The sequence below is a fragment of the Triticum aestivum genome, chromosome 1D, assembly GCF_018294505.1.
Source record: "Triticum aestivum cultivar Chinese Spring chromosome 1D, IWGSC CS RefSeq v2.1, whole genome shotgun sequence".
NCBI classification, from domain to species: domain Eukaryota; kingdom Viridiplantae; phylum Streptophyta; class Magnoliopsida; order Poales; family Poaceae; genus Triticum; species Triticum aestivum.
The window spans coordinates 286,440,956-286,452,939 of NC_057796.1; positions in this window are offsets into that span (position 1 = coordinate 286,440,956).

The following is an 11,984-nucleotide window of genomic DNA, read 5'->3' on the forward strand; positions in this document are numbered from 1 at the left end:
TAATCTAAGGCCCTGTTTGGTTAAAAACTCCCTAGTCCCTACCTGCTTGGTTCCAGGGACTAAACATGGACTAGAGGTTATTAAATGACATGCTAAAAGACCATGTTACCCCTAGTAATGAACTAATAGAGACAAGGTGCGATGCGTGGCAGGGGCAACTGTTGGAAAAAGTCCCAAAAAGACTCCCTCGGGGTCTTCTTTCTTTAGTCCCAAATGCCCACTTTTAGTCCCTAAAAGTCCCTCCTGTTTGGTTTAGATGGGACTGACACGGAGTTTTTTTAGTCCCTACACCAAAATGTCCCTGTAAACAAACACCCTCTAATAATGCCGCTGGAAAATTGATGCAATGCCACAGTTAAAAGCAAATTACATGTTTAACGAATTTTATTGTTAATATAATCTCTATGTTAATATTAATCAATGCCACCGTTTGAGAAATGCTACTGTCTTGCTTTCTTTCCCATTTAGATAAGGTAGATGCTTCTTTTTGTTGGCTTCTGTGTCATCCACCGTTATTGACCACTAATTGTTTCCTTTGCACCTCTGTGTAAACAGGGTTATCTACTTCACCTCGTTGCCATTGTGACCTTTTGTTGCACTGCACAAAACACTTTTGTTTTAAGAGTGTTTTGTGCAGTTCAACCAAAATGTCACACCGACAACGTTGCTTGATTGCTTGATCTTAGTGGAACTGCACAAGAGGAGATCTTACTTCCTATCCGTTAAGGCGAATTTGGTTCAGATCTTCTTCTTGTGAGTTGTTTGAATTCCGCATCATGAGAGGTCAGTACTAGCCTTCTTTCACATGATTCTGCAGTGTGCTTTCATATGTTGTGCTACTTGTACGATAATGTTGCTTGATTTTAGTGAACTGCACAAATGGAGACAAGACTTCCAATCTGTATGTGCACCGTAATATCCCATTGAGGTAAGATAAGGATATTTCACAACTGCTGGCCTGTATTTTGCCACTTTCATCAGAAAATTAAGTTTAGTACTATACTTGTGCTCCCTAATTGACATGCCAAATCTTACATTGAAGGCGAAGCTTGTCTGTTATTGAACCAAGTGATGAAGGGGAAGAACAAGCGGAAGAAAAACAAAAATCAACTCCCGGTGCTGTAATGAAGCACTGGAACTGTGATGACACAAGTAATGATATAGTTTTGCATCTTAATTTATTGCTATGGCTGGAACGAGCAATTGTTTTGCCACTGATTTGATGCCACTCTTAATGTAATATGTAATTATCTCTACTTGTGCAAACAGGGATCTTCTTTGAAGATACCATATATTTTAGTGGAACTGCACAAGAAGATGTTGGAAACATTAAATTAATCGAGGAGTATATAGTAAGCATGGCCACCACCGTAGATAGCAACAGATGGTTCCGGAGAAGTGCTTCATCTGTATGCTCTACACAATAAGCCTCCTGACAAAGGTTGGTACTCGCCCACTGATTTCATCCATATGATTGAGCTTTGTCATCTCTATTGGTGTTGTGCTACTGTTTAGATACTGTCATGAAAAAGTGGTATTGTCCTTGAGAAGTGCTTCATCTGTGCTGTTTTAAATATTTCCTTTCCTTTTTTTCGAGCAAACAGGGATGCTAGCATTTAGTAGTCCTCTTGTCTTTGCACAACAGGATCATCTTCCTCTGAAGAAGAATATGGAGTACGTGAAGTGACTAGTTCCGATTATGCCAGGATGAAGAAGCCCTGTCTATCTTCTCATCAGAAGGAGCAGTTGAAGGATGGTTACATTACTCCCCACAAGACCAAACTAACTTCAGCTCAGAAGGACTGACAAATCTCCATTTTTTTGCTGTGATGCGCGAGTACAATGTTGTTCTAGGATTCTTTCTGGTGAGTTCCATTTTTCTAAAAGTGTGCTCTACATGGACCATGTATGTGCCTGTTGAAACTGTCAATTCATAGTACAGTTTGCTTTATACTAATCACTTTTTGTATTTGTGCAAACAGGGGTGCTCAGCTTGATTTCAATGGGAACTGCACAAAATGTTCATGAATACATCGAATCATTCATTTCCACCACAAGAAAGGAGGTGCCGATAAGTTCAAGGCGTTGCAACATATAAGGGCGAAATCATACAAGCTACGCGCGAATTTGGTTGATTTTGGTGGAACTGCACAAAAAGAACAGCTGGTTTATTTAGCACGAGGTGCCATGTCAATGTCCGAACTGATGGCAAACCCTGCCCATTCCACAATCGTAGGCATTTGATATTTTGGAATGGGACAACCTTGTCAAATTTTGCTCATTGATTTTAGCAAGACATGCGTTTGATATTTTCGAATGGGACGCCCTTTGCTGTCAGCAGCGTCGATCAATTTTTTCTTTATTCTTTAGTTGTGAAGTAAATATTGCCTCTGACATGTGAGTCGCTGAGATGCATAATCATCGATTGTTTTGAATGTTCTCTATGAATTGCCAGGCCTGTGTGTTTGATTGCAATGTACAGAAACGCTAAAAAGCTGCTCAAACTCTTTGTACTCCTTCTGTTCCTTTTTACTTCGCACATTGTGAAAGTGCATACTTTTTTGTATAAGATTGGTCAAAGTAGAGATACTTTGACTGCAGACAAAACTTGTATGCAGACTAGAAAGGACCGGAGGGAGTACATGTGAAACTGCTGCAAACGAGGTGATCACCCTGGGAATAATGCTAGTACGTATTGTTTTGCATGTTCATCCAATGCCAGTGATACAGGAATTCGAACTAATCGAAATAAATTCATTCATACACGGTCGGATTTCATATAAACATGCCGGATTTCATTACATTTCATACATTCTTCAACTAAAAAGGGGTGCGCTGGAGGTATAATTAATTAACCGAAGCTACCCACCTGTGTCCCGCTGAGCCGAACAGAAGCTTCAGTGACTTAACTGCAGGTGCAGTTGCGTAACTGACATGTGGCCTGTTGGGCCCACGTGTCAGTCAGCCAACTGCACCAGCAGTTAAGTAGAAGCAGCGTTCTTCTCCAGCGCAGCTCTCCGACTCCACGTCGCCGCCAAGAAGCTAACCGGCCGTCAATGGTCAACCCGCCTAGCTTGGCTTCAACCGGAGGGTAGCAGCGGTGGCCTTACTTGGACCCGAGCGGCGGCGACCTACCGTGTTCTACTCTTCCTCGTTTTCTGTGTGGCGCGGCCTCGTTGGCAGCGGGGCGGGGCCTCGGCGGAGCCGGCGATGTCCTCTGTCTCGTTGCCGGCGGGCGGCGCCTCAGCGGAGCGGTGGAAATCCTCCCCCACGTTGCCGGCAGGGTGGGGCCTCGGCTGAGCCGGCGATGTCCTCTGCCTCGTTGTTGGCGGGGCGGGGCCTCGGCGGAGCCGGCGGTGTCCTCTGCCTCGTTGTTGGCGCCGCGGGGCCTCGGCGGAGCAGGGCCTCGTCGACGCCAGCGGAGCGGGGACTCGTCGGAGCCGGCATTGTCCTCTGCCTCGTCCTCGGTCTCGCCAAACAGCGCCTCGCCCGCTTCATCGCCCTCTTTGCTAGCCTCTTTGTAGGCGGCCGCAGCCTCCGCCACCCGCATGCGGTACCGCCAGCGCTCGAGGCGGCCCTTGCGGGCGGAGCGGTACGAGTCGAGCAGCGCCTCCTGCTCCGCCCGCTCCGCGGCGATCTGCTCCTCCGCCTGCAGGTGCTCCTGGAGGAGATGGTGGTTGTAGGCGGCGTCGGCCTGCGCCTCCCGGAACTGCTCCTCACGCATCTGCCTCACCCTGTCCATATATTGGGCACGGGCCTCGCCGATGGTCATGGTGCAATGCACCGGCGAGGATGGCGCGGAGGAGGGGGTTGGCGCCGGATCGTCGACTACCATGTTCTCCATTGGGACGTCGTCGTCCTCCGGCTGCCTGCCGGCCAGCCGGTCGGCAGCAATGGCTGCCATCTCCTTGTGGTCCGTCGTCCGCCCGTCCCGAAGAGCGCTGGAGCGCGAGGAAGCCATGGTGGGCAGTAGTGGTGTGGACAGGAGAAAGGGAACGGATGCGGATGACTGCGGCTATGGCCGGCGCAGCAGTTTATATAGCAATGGTGGGCGGGCGGAGGGACGGACGTGTGGCGCCGGAGTAGCCGCCTCGGCAACCGCGTATCATTAATGTGGGCGGCAGATGGACGGACGGACGGCACTTGTGTCGTTTGAAGGCGGAGCAATCGCCTGCACCGGGAAGCGGGGCGGGCGGCGCTGACTGTTTCGCGCGGAAAGCGCGCGCGGGCGAGGAGATGACTTTACTTGGAGAGGATGACAATGGGGACCCACCAGGTCCATAGCCTCACGTACGCAAGTGCCTCCTTATTATATATATATATATAACTATAATTTATTTTGCTTCCTCCTGGTTTCCTGACATCACGGTCCCACACCATTGTCAACCTATGTAGTAGTCAATAAACGAGAGAATTGCACAAGAAGCGGCCGACAGCTGGGACCAAGCAGCTCGAGCAGTATTTGTGTTTTTGAGGTGTGAGCACTGCAGAGTTTTTCGATGTTTAGCCCAGATATTAATTTTTCTCCTTCGAACAACAACGAAAACATCGCTGCAGGTAATAACTGGGCGGGCTGTGGCCCGTCTAGCCCAGGCCAGATATCCAGCCCAGATATAATTTTTTGTCAAGCTGAAAATGGCTAGCCCAGCTATACTTTTTTTAGGAATACCCAGGCAAGGTCAAGTTGTTATTCTCCGCCCCGCTGGGCTGCAAATCTTTCCTAGGAGGGATGCATTAGGCTTAACAAGAAAATGGGCTTTAAGAAATAATAAATGGGATGTAATTATAAAAACTGGGCAGTAACTATAAAAAATGCACCAAACACGTGATTACTTTATAAAATATTATTTTTGGATATTGAAAATTTTAATTTCATTAATTGTTGCGAGCGCAATGTTTCGTTGGATTTTTACGTAATATAAATTTATATTGAAATTGTATTTAATCTGACTAGAAATTTCGGGATAAAAATATTTCGGATCCCATCAAAATGTGGGAAATTTTATTGAATTCTGTTTTGAACGGTTGGTTGAAATGGGCTGTACTTTTAACAAACTGTAAATGGGCTGTAGTAAATTCCATTAGAATTCAAAAATGGGCTACACATTCTTACAAATCTCAAATGGGCTATAAGTTCTCTGCCACACACTTCTGGCCTTACTAAGTTGACGCGTCCCCTAAAAAAACAGAGTTGACGCGTATGCAAGGCTTTGTCAACTTATAGTCAACACACGGTTCTAGCAGCAGTGGCCGTTGGATGTCCATCCAACGGATGCCGTGCTTCTTCTTCAATCTCGGATATTCTAGCTTCACCCGCCCAAAAAATGATTCCTCCCCCTGACATCTGGGGCGCACCGTTTCGGAAGCTGACCTGTGGGCCTACTAAGTTGACGTACCAAGGGCTTTGTCAACTTAGTCAATATAAACGATTCTAGCTGCAGTGACCGTACGATGTCCATCCAACGGTCGTCGTGCTTCTTCAACCTCTGGTCTTCTTGCTCCAGCCGCCCAAAGCAGCGCCGGTCGTGCCGCCTGCTCCTGCCTCCCGTGGCCGGCTGTGCTGCCGCGGAGGCCTCACCGCCCCTACTACTCCCACCGCTGGCCAGGCCATCCCTCCACTCACCCACACCCCCTGTTATTCTGCGGCGACGGCAGCGCAGCCGAACCAGTGAACCCTCGTACTCCTCTCCGCGTGTGCATCCACTGCCGCGTCTTCCCCGGCTCCGCGTCGTCCCCTTCCTAGGCCTCGCCGTCGTCCACCGCCCTGGTGCTCTCGGCGCGGCGTGGTCAACGTGGTCAAGGAACGACTTCCATCGGACGTGGACTGTACGTGGAGAGGCTGACAGCTGGGTCCACGGCAGCCGCAAGGAAGTGCCTCCTTATTACGCGGAAAATAATTATTCCTCCACCTGACAGCGGGGACCCACCGGACGGGCCACCAGTATTTTGCGAAAAAAATCGTTTCCCCCTGACTGCTGGGACCCACCGGACGGGCCACCGTATTTCGCGAAAAAAAACGTTCCCCCGCTGTCAGCTCGGACCCACCGGAAGTGCCTCCTTATTACGCACAAAAAAATGAATACTCCCCCGGCTAGCTGGGACCCACCTTGGTGGGAGGCTGACTTGTGGGCCTACTAAGTTGACGGGGACGAAGGGCTTTGTCAACTTAGTCAATATGAACGATTCTAGCTCCAGTGACCGTACGATGTCCATCCAACGGCCGTAGTGCTTCTTCAACCTCTGGTCTTCTTGCTCCAGCCGCCCAAAGCAGCGCCGGTCGTGCCGCATGCTCCTGCCTCCCGTGGCCGGCTGTGCTGCCGTAGAGGCCTCACCGCCCCCTACTATTCCCACCGCTGGCCAGGCCCTGCGGCGACGGCAGCCTCACACCGCAGCCGAACCAGTGAACCCTCGTACTCCTCTCCGCGCGGGCTTCCACTGCCGCGTCTTCCCCGGCTCCGCGTCGTCCCCTTCCTAGGCCTCGCCGTCGTCCACCGCCGTGGTGCTCTCCGCGCGGCGTGGTCAACGTGGTCAAGGAACGACTTCCATCGGAAGAGTACTGTACGTGGAGAGGCTGACAGCTGGGTCCACGGCCACAGCCCAGTTTTTTTGTGATTTGCCAAGTAAGTCGCTTTGTCAGGCCTGTTGGGCTGCAAATCTTTCAAGACGAGGAGAGCTTTCATTCGGCTGGCCGAGAAAATGGCCCATCAGTAATGAGAAATGGGCTGTACATTTTTAAAACACATCAAACCGGCAATTAGTTTCAAATATCTTTTTTTTCATTTCAAGATTTTAAATTACATTAATTTTTATGCGTGGAGAATTTGTTGGATTTTATATTGATATACATTTATTTTTAAAATCAGTTTGAATGTGAGTCGAAATTTCGGGATTAAAAACAGTTCGGACCGCACCGAAATATGCAAAATTTCGTATAATTTTTTAACCGTGGCCACAATATGGGCTGTAATGCTAACAAAAAGAATATGGGCTCCAAAAAAACCTCAAGAATTAGCAAATGGGCTGTAAATTATTAGAAATAATGGCAGATGGGTTGTATGCTGTTTTCCACAGATTTGAGGCTTTCCTAAAAAAAGGTTGACGCACAAGCACTGACTGTTGGATGTCCATCCAACGGCCGTCGTGCTTCTTCAATCTCTGCTCTTCCTGCTCCAGCCGCTCAAACAAGCGCCGGCGGGACTGCCTGCTCCCTCCTCCCCGCGGCCGGCTGTGCTGCCGCGCAGGCCTCACCGCCCCACCGTACTCCCATCGCTGGCCTAGCCATCCCTCTACTCACCCACACCTGCTGTTATTCTCCGGCGACGGCAGACGAACCAGTAAACCCTCGTACAGTCGTACTCCCCTCCGCGTGGGAAACAACTGCCGAGTCTTCCCTGCCTCCGTGTCGTCCCCTTCCTAGGCCTCGCCGTCGTCCACCGCCGTGGTGCTCTCGGCGCGGCGTGGTCAATGTGGTCAACGACCGACTTCCATCGGAAGAGTACTGTGCGTGGAGACGCTGACAGCTGGGTCCACGGCCGCAGCAAGGAAGTGCCTCCTTATTACGCGCAAAATAATTATTCCTCCACCTGACAGCGGGGACCCACCGGACGGGCCACCGTATTTCGCGAAAAAAACGTTTCCCCCTGACTGCTGGGACCCACCAGCTACACCTTCGCACGCAAGGAAGTGCGTCCGGGCAAAAAAACAAAACGATTCGCCCCCTGACTGCTGGGACCCACCAGCTACATCTTCGCACGCAAGGAAGTGCCTGACAGTCGGGACCCACCTGGTCGAAGCGTACGTAGCGTTGTCATTCTGGTCGCGAACGTGTACGTACATATATACTGGTGGATGTAGAGGCGCGCACGTGTAGTAGAGGCGCTACGTGTCGTAGTAGAGGCGCGCACGTAGCATGTACACGTACGTACAGCGGCCAGGGTGCAAGAAAGAAAATACGGCCACGTATGTGTACATACGGGCGGGGTCTCGAACGCCTACTCGCGCATACGTACGGCCAGGGCTCGTGTACATGGCTGGGTTGGAACGGAGAAACAGCGTCGTCGTCGTGTTCATGGGGAGGCAACGGAATGCGTCGTGTTCATGGGGAGGCAACGGAATGCGTCGTGTTCATCGGGAGGCAACGGAACGCGTGGGAGCCAACCGGCTGGGTCGGAACGGAATGCGTGGTCGTGTTCATCGAGAGGGCTTGGACGGAACAGGCGATGGAAACAAGGCCTGGCGTACCGCACAACGGAGGAAACGGACCTCCTACGTTCGGAACGGGGTCCTGTTGATCAGGAGGGGTCTGGCGTACCGCAAAACGGAGGAAACGGACCTCCTACGGTCGAAACGGGGGTCCTGTTGATCGGGAGGGTGTGGCGTACCGCAAAACGGACGAAACGGACCTCCTACGGTCGAAACGGGGGTCCTGTTGATCGGGAGGGGTGTGGCGTACCGCAAAACGGACGAAACGGACCTCCTACGGTCGAAACGGGGGTCCTGTTCATCGGGAGGGGTGTGGCGTACCGCAAAACGGGACTCCACGGGATACTGTTCATCTCCACCGTCGACCTCCTCCAGCCTCCACGGGCTCCTATTCATCCAGCCTCCACCACGCGCTACTCCACCGGCTACTGTTCAACCACCCCTCCACGGGCACCCCTCCATCGTCTACTGTTCATCCAGCCCTCCACACCACGGGGTCCTGTTCAACCACCCCTCCACGGGCACCCTCCACCTTCTACTATTCATCCAGCCCTCCACACCACAGGGTCCTGTTCAACCACCCCTCCAGGGCACCCCTCCACCGTCTACTGTTCATCCAGCCCTCACCACACCACGGGGTCCTATTCATCCAGAGGCAACGCCACCGCTCACTGTTCATCCAACCCCCCCCCCCCCCCCGCAAACACTCACTGTTCATCCAGAGCAGCATCGATCGCTTCAGTTAGCAGCAGTAGCGAAGGAATCGCTCGATCGGGTTCAGTTAACAGCCATCGATCGATCGCTCAGGTTCAGTAACGCGTAGCCTGCAGTGCAATCGCTCGGGTTCAGTTAGAGCCCAACGCCTCGCTCGGGTTCAGTTAGAGCCAACGCCTCGCACACACGCGCGTACGTGTACGAGAGAAACGCGCATCGCTCGGCCCCCGACCTCCCACCGTAACCGGGAACTCCCCGAAATTTTCCTCGCCCTCGCTTCTACCACGGTTTTTTCCGTCATGGACGGCCCAAAGAATTTCATGCAGCTGCGTCTCCGACCCGCCCAGGACGAAAAGCCCATTTTCTGTCATGATTTTTTGTCATAGAAGTAGGAGCCCACCACATCTATGATGATACCGGGTTTTGTCACAATTATCGTCATAGAAGTGTCATATGTATGACAGAAAAAAATTCGTTCGGCCCAAAATGTCACGGATGTGTCTTTTTTTGTAGTGCATCTTTGATCAATGAGCCAGTCTAGTAGAGGCTTACTAGGGACACGGTATTTGTTTATGTATTCACACATGTATTTAAGTTTCCGATCAATACAATTCTAGCATGGATAATAAACCTTTATCATGAATAAGGAAATACAAAATAACAACTTTATTATTACCTCTAGCCTCTAGGGCATATTTCCTTCAACCACAACTGGAGCCGCTGAAGACGAGGATGTGTTACCGAAGTTCCTTCCCTTTGAGGGGAAGTATGTCTCCGTTGGAGCGGTGTGGAGGCACAATGCTCCCCAAAAGCCACTAGGGCCACTGTATTCTCCTCACACCCTCACACAATGCGAGATGGCGTGATTCCACTAGCGGTGCCCTTGAAGGTGGCTACCGGACCTTTACAAACAAGGTTGGGGCAATCTCCGCAACTTAATTGGAGGCTCCCAACAACACCATGAAGCTTCACCACAATGGAATGTGGCCCCGAGGTAACCTCAACCGTCTAGGGTGCTCAAACACCCAAGAGTAACAAGATCCGCAATGGATTAGTGGGGGGAATCAAATTTTTCTTGGTGGAAGTGTAGATCGGGGCCTTCTCAACCAATCCCTAGAAAATCAACAAGTTTGATTGGGTAGGGAGGGAGACCGGGCGAAAATGAGCTTTGGAGCAACAATGGAGTTTGGGGGAGGAAGAGGTCGGTCTTCTTCGGGAAGAAGACCCCCTTTTATAGTGGGGGACAAATCCAACCGTTATGCACCTCTCAGCCCGCAAGCAAGCGGTACTACCGCTCCAGGCGCGGTACTACCATTCTGGGAGCGGTACTACTGGTCCTTACAGGATGCGCGGGAGATTAGAAGAGCAGGGGAGAGAACAGAGGAATGGGCAGTGGTAGCCCCGGTAGTAGGGGCGGTAATACCACCTATAGGCGGTACTACCGCTGCTACTACCGCCTCTTTTGTAGGGGCGAACAGGTAGCATAGTGGACCCTGAGGCACTACCGTAAAACCCGACACGTAAAAATTGAGGCCCCAACTACGAGCAGTAGTACGAGTGGGAGTAGCAGCGGTACTACCGCTGCTGCCCGCGGTACTACCGCTTGTAGCTCTCCGCCCCTTCTTCGGCACAAATGAAGTACAACTCCAATGAAGTGGAAAGAGGCGATGGTTACAAATATGAGTGTCTACATGTTGATTCCACCCAAACCTTTCCAAAGCGGACCCCCTCTTGATAGTACGGTTTTCCCTACGACTCAAATCCACCAAAACAAACCTAGGGCAAGAAAATCGTCTTCACTTGGAACTCCGAGGGGCACGATTCGTCTTGTGCCATATGCTTGATAGTCTGAAATGCTCAATGCACATGATTAGTCTACAAACACATCGTCATCAATCACCAAAACCACTTAAGGAGAAATATTCCCTAACAATCTCCCCTTTTTGGTGGATTGATAACAACGTGGGATTTGCACAAGAATATAGCCAAAAGAGGTGTGCAACCCCACAATCTACATAATATAGACATGCTCCCCCTAGATGTGTGCACTATTTTAGATATGCTTTTGGAATGCAAAATACACACATATAGGATCCACGCCCCCCTATATTTTATAGACCAAACCATACTTGCATAAACATAGTGAGATGAAGGCAGGCAAGTGATATCATGTGAGCATATGAATAAGAGCATAAGCATAAGATATATCTCACAAATAATTAATAACATAAAGTACTTGACATAAATTGATAGAGATAAGATAGCTCATATGTCTCACACCATATGGTCTCGAACACACGGGACAAAAACAAACCAAAGGAAACGAAAGAGTTCGAGCGAGGAAAGCAACGACAAAGAGAGAAACACACTCGACTAATGACACACTACAAATCCCTACACTCTCTCCCCCTTTGGCATCGAGACACCAAAAGGGTAGAGAGGACACCTAAGAACGATGGTGGTAGCAACATGTAACGCCCCGGATCCGATGCGCCAGGTGTCTGCCAGTTATTCGCCGTCCTTGCCTTGTCATCTGCTTGCGTGTTGCTCTTTGCCATGTCATTATCTGCATTTCATATCATGTCATCATGTGCATTGCATTTGCATCCGTGTTCGTCTCATGCATCCGAACATTTTCCCCGTTGTCCGTTTTGCAATCCGGCACTCCTATGTCACCCGGCGCCCCCTTTTGCCTCTTTTCGTGAGCGAGTGTTGAACGTTCTCGGAATGGACCGAGTCTTGTCAAGTGGCCTTGGTATACCACCGGTAGACCACCGGTCAAGTTTCGTTCCATTTGGAGGTCGTTTGGTACTCCAACGGTTAACCGGGCATCCGCAAAGTCCGTTTGTGTGTTGCAGCAAACCCCCCTTTCAAACAGCCCCAAAACCCCTCTAAGTCTTCGCCATGCTCTCGGTCGTTCGATCACGATCGCGTGGGCGAAAACCGCACCCCGTTTGGACTCTCCTAGCTCCTTCTACCGATAAATATGTGCCTCCCCCCGAAATTCGCGGATGAAACCCTAACATCTTCCTTCTCGCGCCACCGGACGCGTCTTCCCCGCCGCCCGG